This window comes from Etheostoma spectabile, chromosome 1, assembly GCF_008692095.1.
Source record: "Etheostoma spectabile isolate EspeVRDwgs_2016 chromosome 1, UIUC_Espe_1.0, whole genome shotgun sequence".
Taxonomy (NCBI): domain Eukaryota; kingdom Metazoa; phylum Chordata; class Actinopteri; order Perciformes; family Percidae; genus Etheostoma; species Etheostoma spectabile.
The window spans coordinates 17,897,201-17,904,608 of record NC_045733.1 but is presented as its reverse complement, the minus strand read 5'-3'; the positions used below and the strand labels follow the sequence as shown (position 1 = coordinate 17,904,608).

General features: G+C 41.6%; 1 protein-coding gene and 1 long non-coding RNA gene across 15 annotated transcripts in view; one reads left to right on the top strand and one right to left on the bottom strand.

The window, feature by feature from the left end:
• Positions 1-834, bottom strand: part of tle3b (TLE family member 3, transcriptional corepressor b) — a 33,057-nt gene extending 32,223 nt beyond the window's left edge. For 7 of the 14 annotated variants that reach the window (XM_032537174.1, XM_032537087.1, XM_032537494.1 and 4 more), the window contains exon 1: positions 374-833. The gene's annotated coding sequence lies outside the window, so the exon portion shown is untranslated. Of the gene's footprint in view, positions 1-106; positions 128-373 lie in introns of those variants that run through there. The other 7 variants (XM_032536554.1, XM_032536781.1, XM_032536700.1 and 4 more) reach the window with 2 other exon arrangements.
• A 5,671-nt stretch (positions 835-6,505) lies between these two features.
• The window catches only part of LOC116706099 (uncharacterized), an 11,642-nt gene continuing 10,739 nt past the window's right edge, over positions 6,506-7,408 (top strand). The window contains exon 1 of the long non-coding RNA XR_004336148.1: positions 6,506-6,515. This is a non-coding gene — a long non-coding RNA (uncharacterized LOC116706099). The remainder of the gene's footprint in view (positions 6,516-7,408) is intronic.

Sequence of the window (7,408 nt, the reverse complement as noted above, 5' to 3'; positions counted from 1 at the left end):
CCCCCCCCCTTCTTCTATATTTTCCATTTTAGGTAAAAAAAAATAAAAAATTAATTTGTCGCATCGATTTGCATTACACGGCGGGGAGAAGACAAGAGTAGCCTACCAGCAAAATGTGTTTGATCCGAGGTATCAAATAAATCCCAAAGTTGATACTTTGATCACAGCCTCAACGACATGATGCTTTGTTTCTCAAATCTAATGAGTTGTTTTCCACAAAGAGAACAAGAACACACACGCAAAAGGGTTGTTTCGGTGTACCGGGAAAAATCTGAAAACTAAGGCGCTGCTGCTGCTTTCAAAGTCGGCTGCCATAAAGCCACACCACCACCACCCGTCTTGTTAGCGGCTCTCTTCATGTCGCCCTTTTTACCTTTGTCTGGTCTGATTCCTCCCCTCTCTCTTCTGCACAGGTAACAAAAATAGTATCCAGACACACAAAGCTTAATATCCTTCACTTGTTTCCGTCACAACAGAGTGATAAGGGCGGAAAATGTCAGTCGCGGTTTCTATTTTTCATCCACTTCTTCCTCTTTGGCTCTTGATAGTCCTTTAAAACCTGGCGATACCGAGGCGGAGTGCTTCTCTCCGTCCGGTCGGACGTTGGAAACCCCTCGTAGGGACGAGTTGTTGAGCGCATACAACTTCAAAGAATATTACATCCAGTAGTAGTACACGAATCTTCCAGTAAGTCCAAATATTATTAATTGGCAAATAAACGAGTTATTCTTTTGAAAATGACTGCCGTTGTGAAATATACCACCAGTTCCTTCGCCGCGCGCTGTACCACACACAGACTGTGCACTGACACGAGGATCCGACTGCCGAGAGAGGGCCCTGCTCTAACCAATGGGGCTCTCAGAAAGAGTTTAGCAACGGCGACCAATCACAGCGCGGTATCCCCCACGTGGGGTGTTCAGTACACCGGTGTTCTGATTGGGTTGCAAAATGTGACCTCACATGTTCGCCATTTTGGATATGAAGTGACATTCGGGGCGTTCAACAACTTGTTCAAAACAAATGGCAATAATGCTTATATCTGTGCATTTCAAACGGTGTTTGTTACATTAGGAGTGCCTGCGAGTTTTATCATTAAAAACTATGCTGGTCTAAACAGGAAAGTAACCCCACTAACCAATGACAGATTTGATCATTTCAAAAAAGAAAGCCTATGCTGCAAATATGTGATTTATAATATGTGAACAATTACAAGTGAAGCTAGTGTGACCCTGAACAATGTGAAACAGGAAGATCGCACTTTCTGCTCTTAATTCAAGGAAAAGCAGAGAAGCCAAGAAAAAGAAATGTCCGGTTAGTTGCTATGCCAAGAAAAATAGGAGCTCATAGAAATTCATTCAAGACCTGAAGTGCGCAGAGGATGTGAATACTGCTTAATCTACAGCAGAGTGTCCTTTGAGTGACTTGAATTGATCGACCTATTTCTAACGAGACCTCAAGCATCTACAAGCTTTCCTATCAGCAGCACTAGGTAGGCTACAACACGTCTGCGCGTGAGGATATCAGCCTATCAAGTGTTGCTCAGTGTGCCCGACCCCACGTGGGTCAGCTTCCTTCCTCTTCACTGCTTTTTATCCAATGGTGTCGCAGCTGTCTTCCTGCGCGACTTACGATTGGCTAAGGCGTGGAAAATCTGTCAGTCAGGAGCCAGTGTTGTCAATCAAACCCACGTTGGGTACGGCGCTGACAAATGCCTGTGCTACTCTCCCTCCTGCCTGCGAATAGTGCCTGGAATGGCTGCTTAATTAGCTTCGAATGGCTTTTCCTTTCAGCTCAAACAATCTGTCACTACCATGTGGTAAAAAGAGCCTTGCATAAAACAAAAGCAGGAGAGAAAAAAGCCGGTAGGGGCTAAATATCAGTTTGATTCTCCCCCTCTTCAACCCCTCCTCCATGAAAACATTTGCTGCAAAACAAAGCTTTTACCTCACTCAGACATTGGCTCGTTTCACTCATCTGTTTTTGCCCTCATTTTTTTTCTGAAATTGTATTGGTTTGTTCACCTGGGTGTCCATTCAGTCCACTCACATTTACATTTTTAAAAATTCCCTGAAAAATGTAGACCACGTTTGGCTAGCCTATATGACATTTATCATAGGTTTATTAGGACAAGGTTAGCCTAAATGTTGTGGGCAGTAGTTTGTCTAAAGATAAGGTAGTCTACTAATCTTTTTACTTAGTGTAAAATAAATGTATCCCTACTTGATTATTTAAGAAGTCAAATATTTTTAATAGCCTAAGTGTATGTGGCGCATTTACAGATGTCAACAGAGAATCTTTGGGGGGGGCATAGGCACTAAAAAGCCACAGGGTGGAGTCAAACCTGGGGCCACAGCGTCGAGGGGTAGGCCTCTATGTAAGGACGTCCGTCATCAAAGAATTTAAGCTTCAACTAAAGTCTGTGATGAATATAATAAATAGCCTAAATATTTGCTAGCGACACAAGCCTGAACAACTAAATCAGATTTTAGAATATGCTATTTTCATGTGTGAATATTAGACCTAGGCTACTCAAAAAATTCCATTTTGTCCTGAAAAATGGATCTCAATTTGATTTAATTCTTTCTTTTTTTAAGTATTTCTAAAATGCAGATAGAACTACGCAAGCTCTTGAGACCTATACTCATTTTCAACATAATTGTAGCTAGCATGCTGTGAGCTTTAGCTGTTGCTTAGCAACAAATGTATCCCTCCTGCAGATGTTCTGACATGAGTTGGGATAATAACTCATAAACCAAAGCATGTCAGTATGCTGCAAACTCACTGGGAGATGTGATGATAAATGATCTTAGTAGTCCTGGTTGTAATCAAAGTCCGGAACAGACTAAACTATGAGTAACTTCTTAAATCCAAGCTGCTCGTAACAAGCACTGATTTGCAATGAACAACACATCCATGTTGGCAGTTCCAACAAAGTGATTCACATACATTTAGTTAGAAATGAAATAGGCCTAGGCTACCTATTATTATCATATGAAAAAGGTCACTGATCTTTGTTGTCATAACAGATATAAATCTTTGGAGAATAGTTCATCCTTACCATTGATACACCTGAATGATAATAATATTAATAACAATATTGTATTATGTATACTTTATTAATTAAGGAGAAATTACAATGTCTAGGATATTGGTGGGACGTAACACAGGTAAAGTGTAGGCAGGTGCAGAAAGGCAGAAAAGTGCAGAAATTTCCAGATGTTACATATCAGGCTTTGGTATGATGCAGGCTTGCCAAATAAAGGTTGCACAAAAGTTCATCATGTCATTTGAGCTATAATACAATGACATAACATTCCAATCGATTAATACGCTTGCCGTAGTGTTTTTATATTAAAACGTATGAAAAGTTTAATGTTGACCCGGCTATCAATCAACGTCTTCCAGGGTTGCGGGCCCCTGATTGGTCCGGGGCCGTAAGTAACTGTGTACCCTGTTTACTGACAGTTACGCGTCTGAATCACTCAATTCTCATTGGCTACCTGCCAATGCGGCAGGTAGATTGACAGTGTTACCCGCCAATTGCAAAACTCACCCGCATTTGGCAGGTGGTCGGGTGTTAATTTCGGGCCCTGGCCATGGCGGCCTGGACGGAATACGATGTCATATTTTACAAAACTAGTTAACTAAAACGTTTTTCTGAACACACTTCAAGCGAGAAACAGGCCATACAGTTGCTGAATCTGTCTTCATTTCAGATAAACAAAGGCCAGTTTGAAAGATTTCCGTCTGCTTCTACTGGATAGTCACGTCACGTTCAAAGGATTCATTTGCATAAAGATGGTCATCGGCCAGCTTTTAGACACGCAGCATTTTCTCACGTCACCCATACTAATAGAGTGGCGAGCGTCGCACGGACAAATGGATCACCACTGTAAGATGATCATAAAATCTGTTTTACAAACCTTCTTAAGCTTAAATGGAGTTTCCCAAAATCATTGTAACTGAAGAGGCTCTTAGAAATGGTCGTAGATTAACGATCCTACCCACTCGTAGGAAGCTTAAGGCTTTGTTACAACCTCCCAAACTTGCATGAGAAATTCCAGCAAATTAATTTGCATCATTGTCTTCCTCTTCTGGCCTGTGCTGCTGTTCTGACTGAAATGTCACTTTCCTGATGGTGTATTTTCACCTTCTGTATATTTTGTATTTAAACAAGCATGTGTTAGTCCCACACACAGCTAGTGCGATGCAGAAACAATGACAGAATGACATTCACAAATCTCACTAAGATGATATGCTTATTTGCAAAACGTGTAGGGACCGTCACTGTCTTATTGAAGGTTTAATGTGAGTTGAGACGTAAAGTCTTCCTCGAGTAGCAGCTTCATCAAAGTTTACTTTCTTGAACTGACATCCAACCTGTGACATGGATTACAAAGCGCAGCAAACTGAAGGCTGTTGACAGGCTTTGTTTTCATTCTGAACCGTCCCAAGTAAAAGGCATTTCTATGAGCCGTTCACAACACACGGATGTATTTTTATCAAATAACATGACTTACACACAGTCAAATGTGCAAAGTTATATTAAAGTGCATTCAGTTTCACCTGTAGAACCGCAGGCAGCCAACATTAAAGGCCGGTTTATGATTCTGCATTGAATTTACCTCGTGTGACGTGCCTGACGTGCACCTCCCCACAATTGTAACACAACTGGGACTGGTCGGCTGGGTGGCATTGCATTTCCTCCTACGCATTTCTGGCTGATCATTTTTCTCTGTAAAAGCCCTTGTCTCTCAGTGGCCGAACAAGCACAGACAATTCACCCTCCTTCTGCATCAATCAGATCAATGGTTGTACACACCATCTTCTAGGATGCCTCATCTCTTGTCTGCCTTGCAGTAATTTCAGTAAAAGTAACATTTATTATCGCCATCTCCTGCATGATCCTCTCAATTTCAGTGACCCCATTGTTGGCTTTGTGTAGAGCCTAGGGGTGGGGGAAAAATCAATACAGTATTGCAAAATTTTAGTGGCAGTACTGTATCGATACACAGGTGCCAAGTATGGATCTTTTATTATATATGTGTTGGTCAGTTTGTCTGCTTTACACTCCCATTTTGCATCAACACACTTGAAGTAATGTGAACAATGTATCTTTTTAGATAAAACCAATGTTGACAGAGTTTCCTTTTGGGGACATCATTTGAAATTGGGAATTTTTTTTTTTCAAATGTTTTAAAAGAAAGAAAGTTGTAAAAAAGGTTATAAATTGCAATATATTGCTGAATATTGGAATATGTTTAAAATTGCAATGATATTGTGTTGTGGTAATTATCGTGATGATATCGTATCAGGAGGCTTCTGGTGATTCCCACCCGTAGTAGAACCTACGTACAACTATAAGGCCATGTTTACGCGACAACGCTCGCGGGTGAAAACGACAAAATATTTTATCATGTGTCTTTCGTTTGGACGCCAACGGCGTTTTTGGGGCTTAAAAACGCAAAAAAGTGAAACCACCCTCCCAAGTGAAAAACTTAAACGCGCTCCGTCACGTTTCCCTCTAAAGGGTAAAAACACAAAAGTCTGCTCCGATCTGCTCACGGTGGCTCTCGCCGCGTATGCGTTCATGTCACAGGCATGCGCCAGAAATGGAAAATAACAACAAGCATGTTGGATTATTTCTATACGTCAGACCTTCAAGTAGCAGCTCTGATAAACATGTCTATATATATCATATATATAGCCGCCTGGTGTGAAGATTTCACACAGTTTTGCACCAGCCTAGGCACGTAGACCCCCCCCAATGCTCGTCTAAATGTGAAATAAGAAGTGAGAATGCAACGCCATTTTTGCGTTTTCTCTCAGATCGTTTCCGTCTAAGCATCAGTCGTAAGGAGCTTTTTTAACAGCATGCACATGCACTCGCTGCTTTGGGAAATGTGGGTAGAAATTTAAAAGCACACACAGAAACATTGAAAATCATTGAAAAGGATCCTAACTTCTAAGATCTATCGCTGCAGAGAAATGTGGCCCAGGTTTTGTTACAGGTGTGAGCAGCACAGTAAATTAGTGGTTCACTTCCCCACACAGGGTCTTTTTGTGTAAAGTTTCTTTGTTTGAATTTCCACTGCTTGCTCCAGTTTCCTACCACATGCAAGAGCCATTAAAGATTACACAACATCAGGTCATTCATAGGTTATAGGTCAGAGGACAAGAATATTCAGCCAGTCTCTAATAACCAAAGTGTTCCATGTGTATAATTATAGATTATGAAATAGATTGTATACATAAAAAGATTTTTATGCGCATTTTGAACCGTTTGATATAGACCATTCTGTGAGGTATCATTAAACTCAGTAGAGTCCCCTTTTCATTGGAGATGGTTTGGCCTGCCCCCTATGCTTAAGCAACGCCCCTGTCATAACTAATGACCCGTTTATTGTAGCTTATTATGTGAGGTATCATTGAACTCAGTAAAGAGTTCCTTTTTCATTGTTGACGTTTGCCCTGCCCCCTACACTTGGTACAACTTTGGCAATATAGCATCTCAAGTGGCGCACACTTCACTCTACCGTGTGCACTGTGTCCGATGGTTGCGCAAATGCAGGGTCGCATGGATTGGAGTCCGCCAGTAACCCTGATGTGCAAAGAGGAGGGAGTGCCCATCCAACACTGCTTGCAACTTTAATTATGTTAGTCTCTACAGATTCAGGGAATCTAAGCAGCTGTGTGATAAGGGGCTGTTTTGTCTCAGGACTGTCTCCTTTTGGAGGTCAGAGGGCCAGCCACACTTTAGCATACTTCCCAGGAAGATATATGCTGAACTAGGCTTTAGCATCTGTGTTTAGGCGACTGTAATATCTTTGTCTACCTTAAAGGTTCAGCTAAACGTAACTCCTCCAGCGTGAGTGGAAATACACCTTCAGGAGGACAAGAACTTCAGAGAGTTGGGACGGCGCTGCACAATAACACGTTGTGGTAAAACTGCATTGCCTGCTTAATTGTCTTCTCAATTGAGTGTTCATTAAAGGCTTCTGTGTAAGTCTCCCAAACCTTCTTCACGTATTCAAAATGAGTTGTGCTGCTCCTGAGTTTTTCCAATACAGTCCAACTTTTTTATGCTTTCCAAAATCAACGGCAAGCATATCTGCATCCTCTTCTATTCATCATATCTCAAGCGGCCAGGTAGTGTTGATTTATGCAGAATTGCTGGTCAATTGTGCAGATATTTGTCAGTTTGCTCTGCACTGAGGATCCAGGGATTGGTATGTGTAGGTGCAGTGTAACCATGTGGGTTATCTGGGAACTGGCAAACACAACGGTGGTCTCCACAGGCCAGAGACTCTGATTCCAGAACCACATACAAACAGACATTATCATCAGCTTCATCTCACACATTGAGGACCGTGAATATGTCACACACACACACACACACACACACACA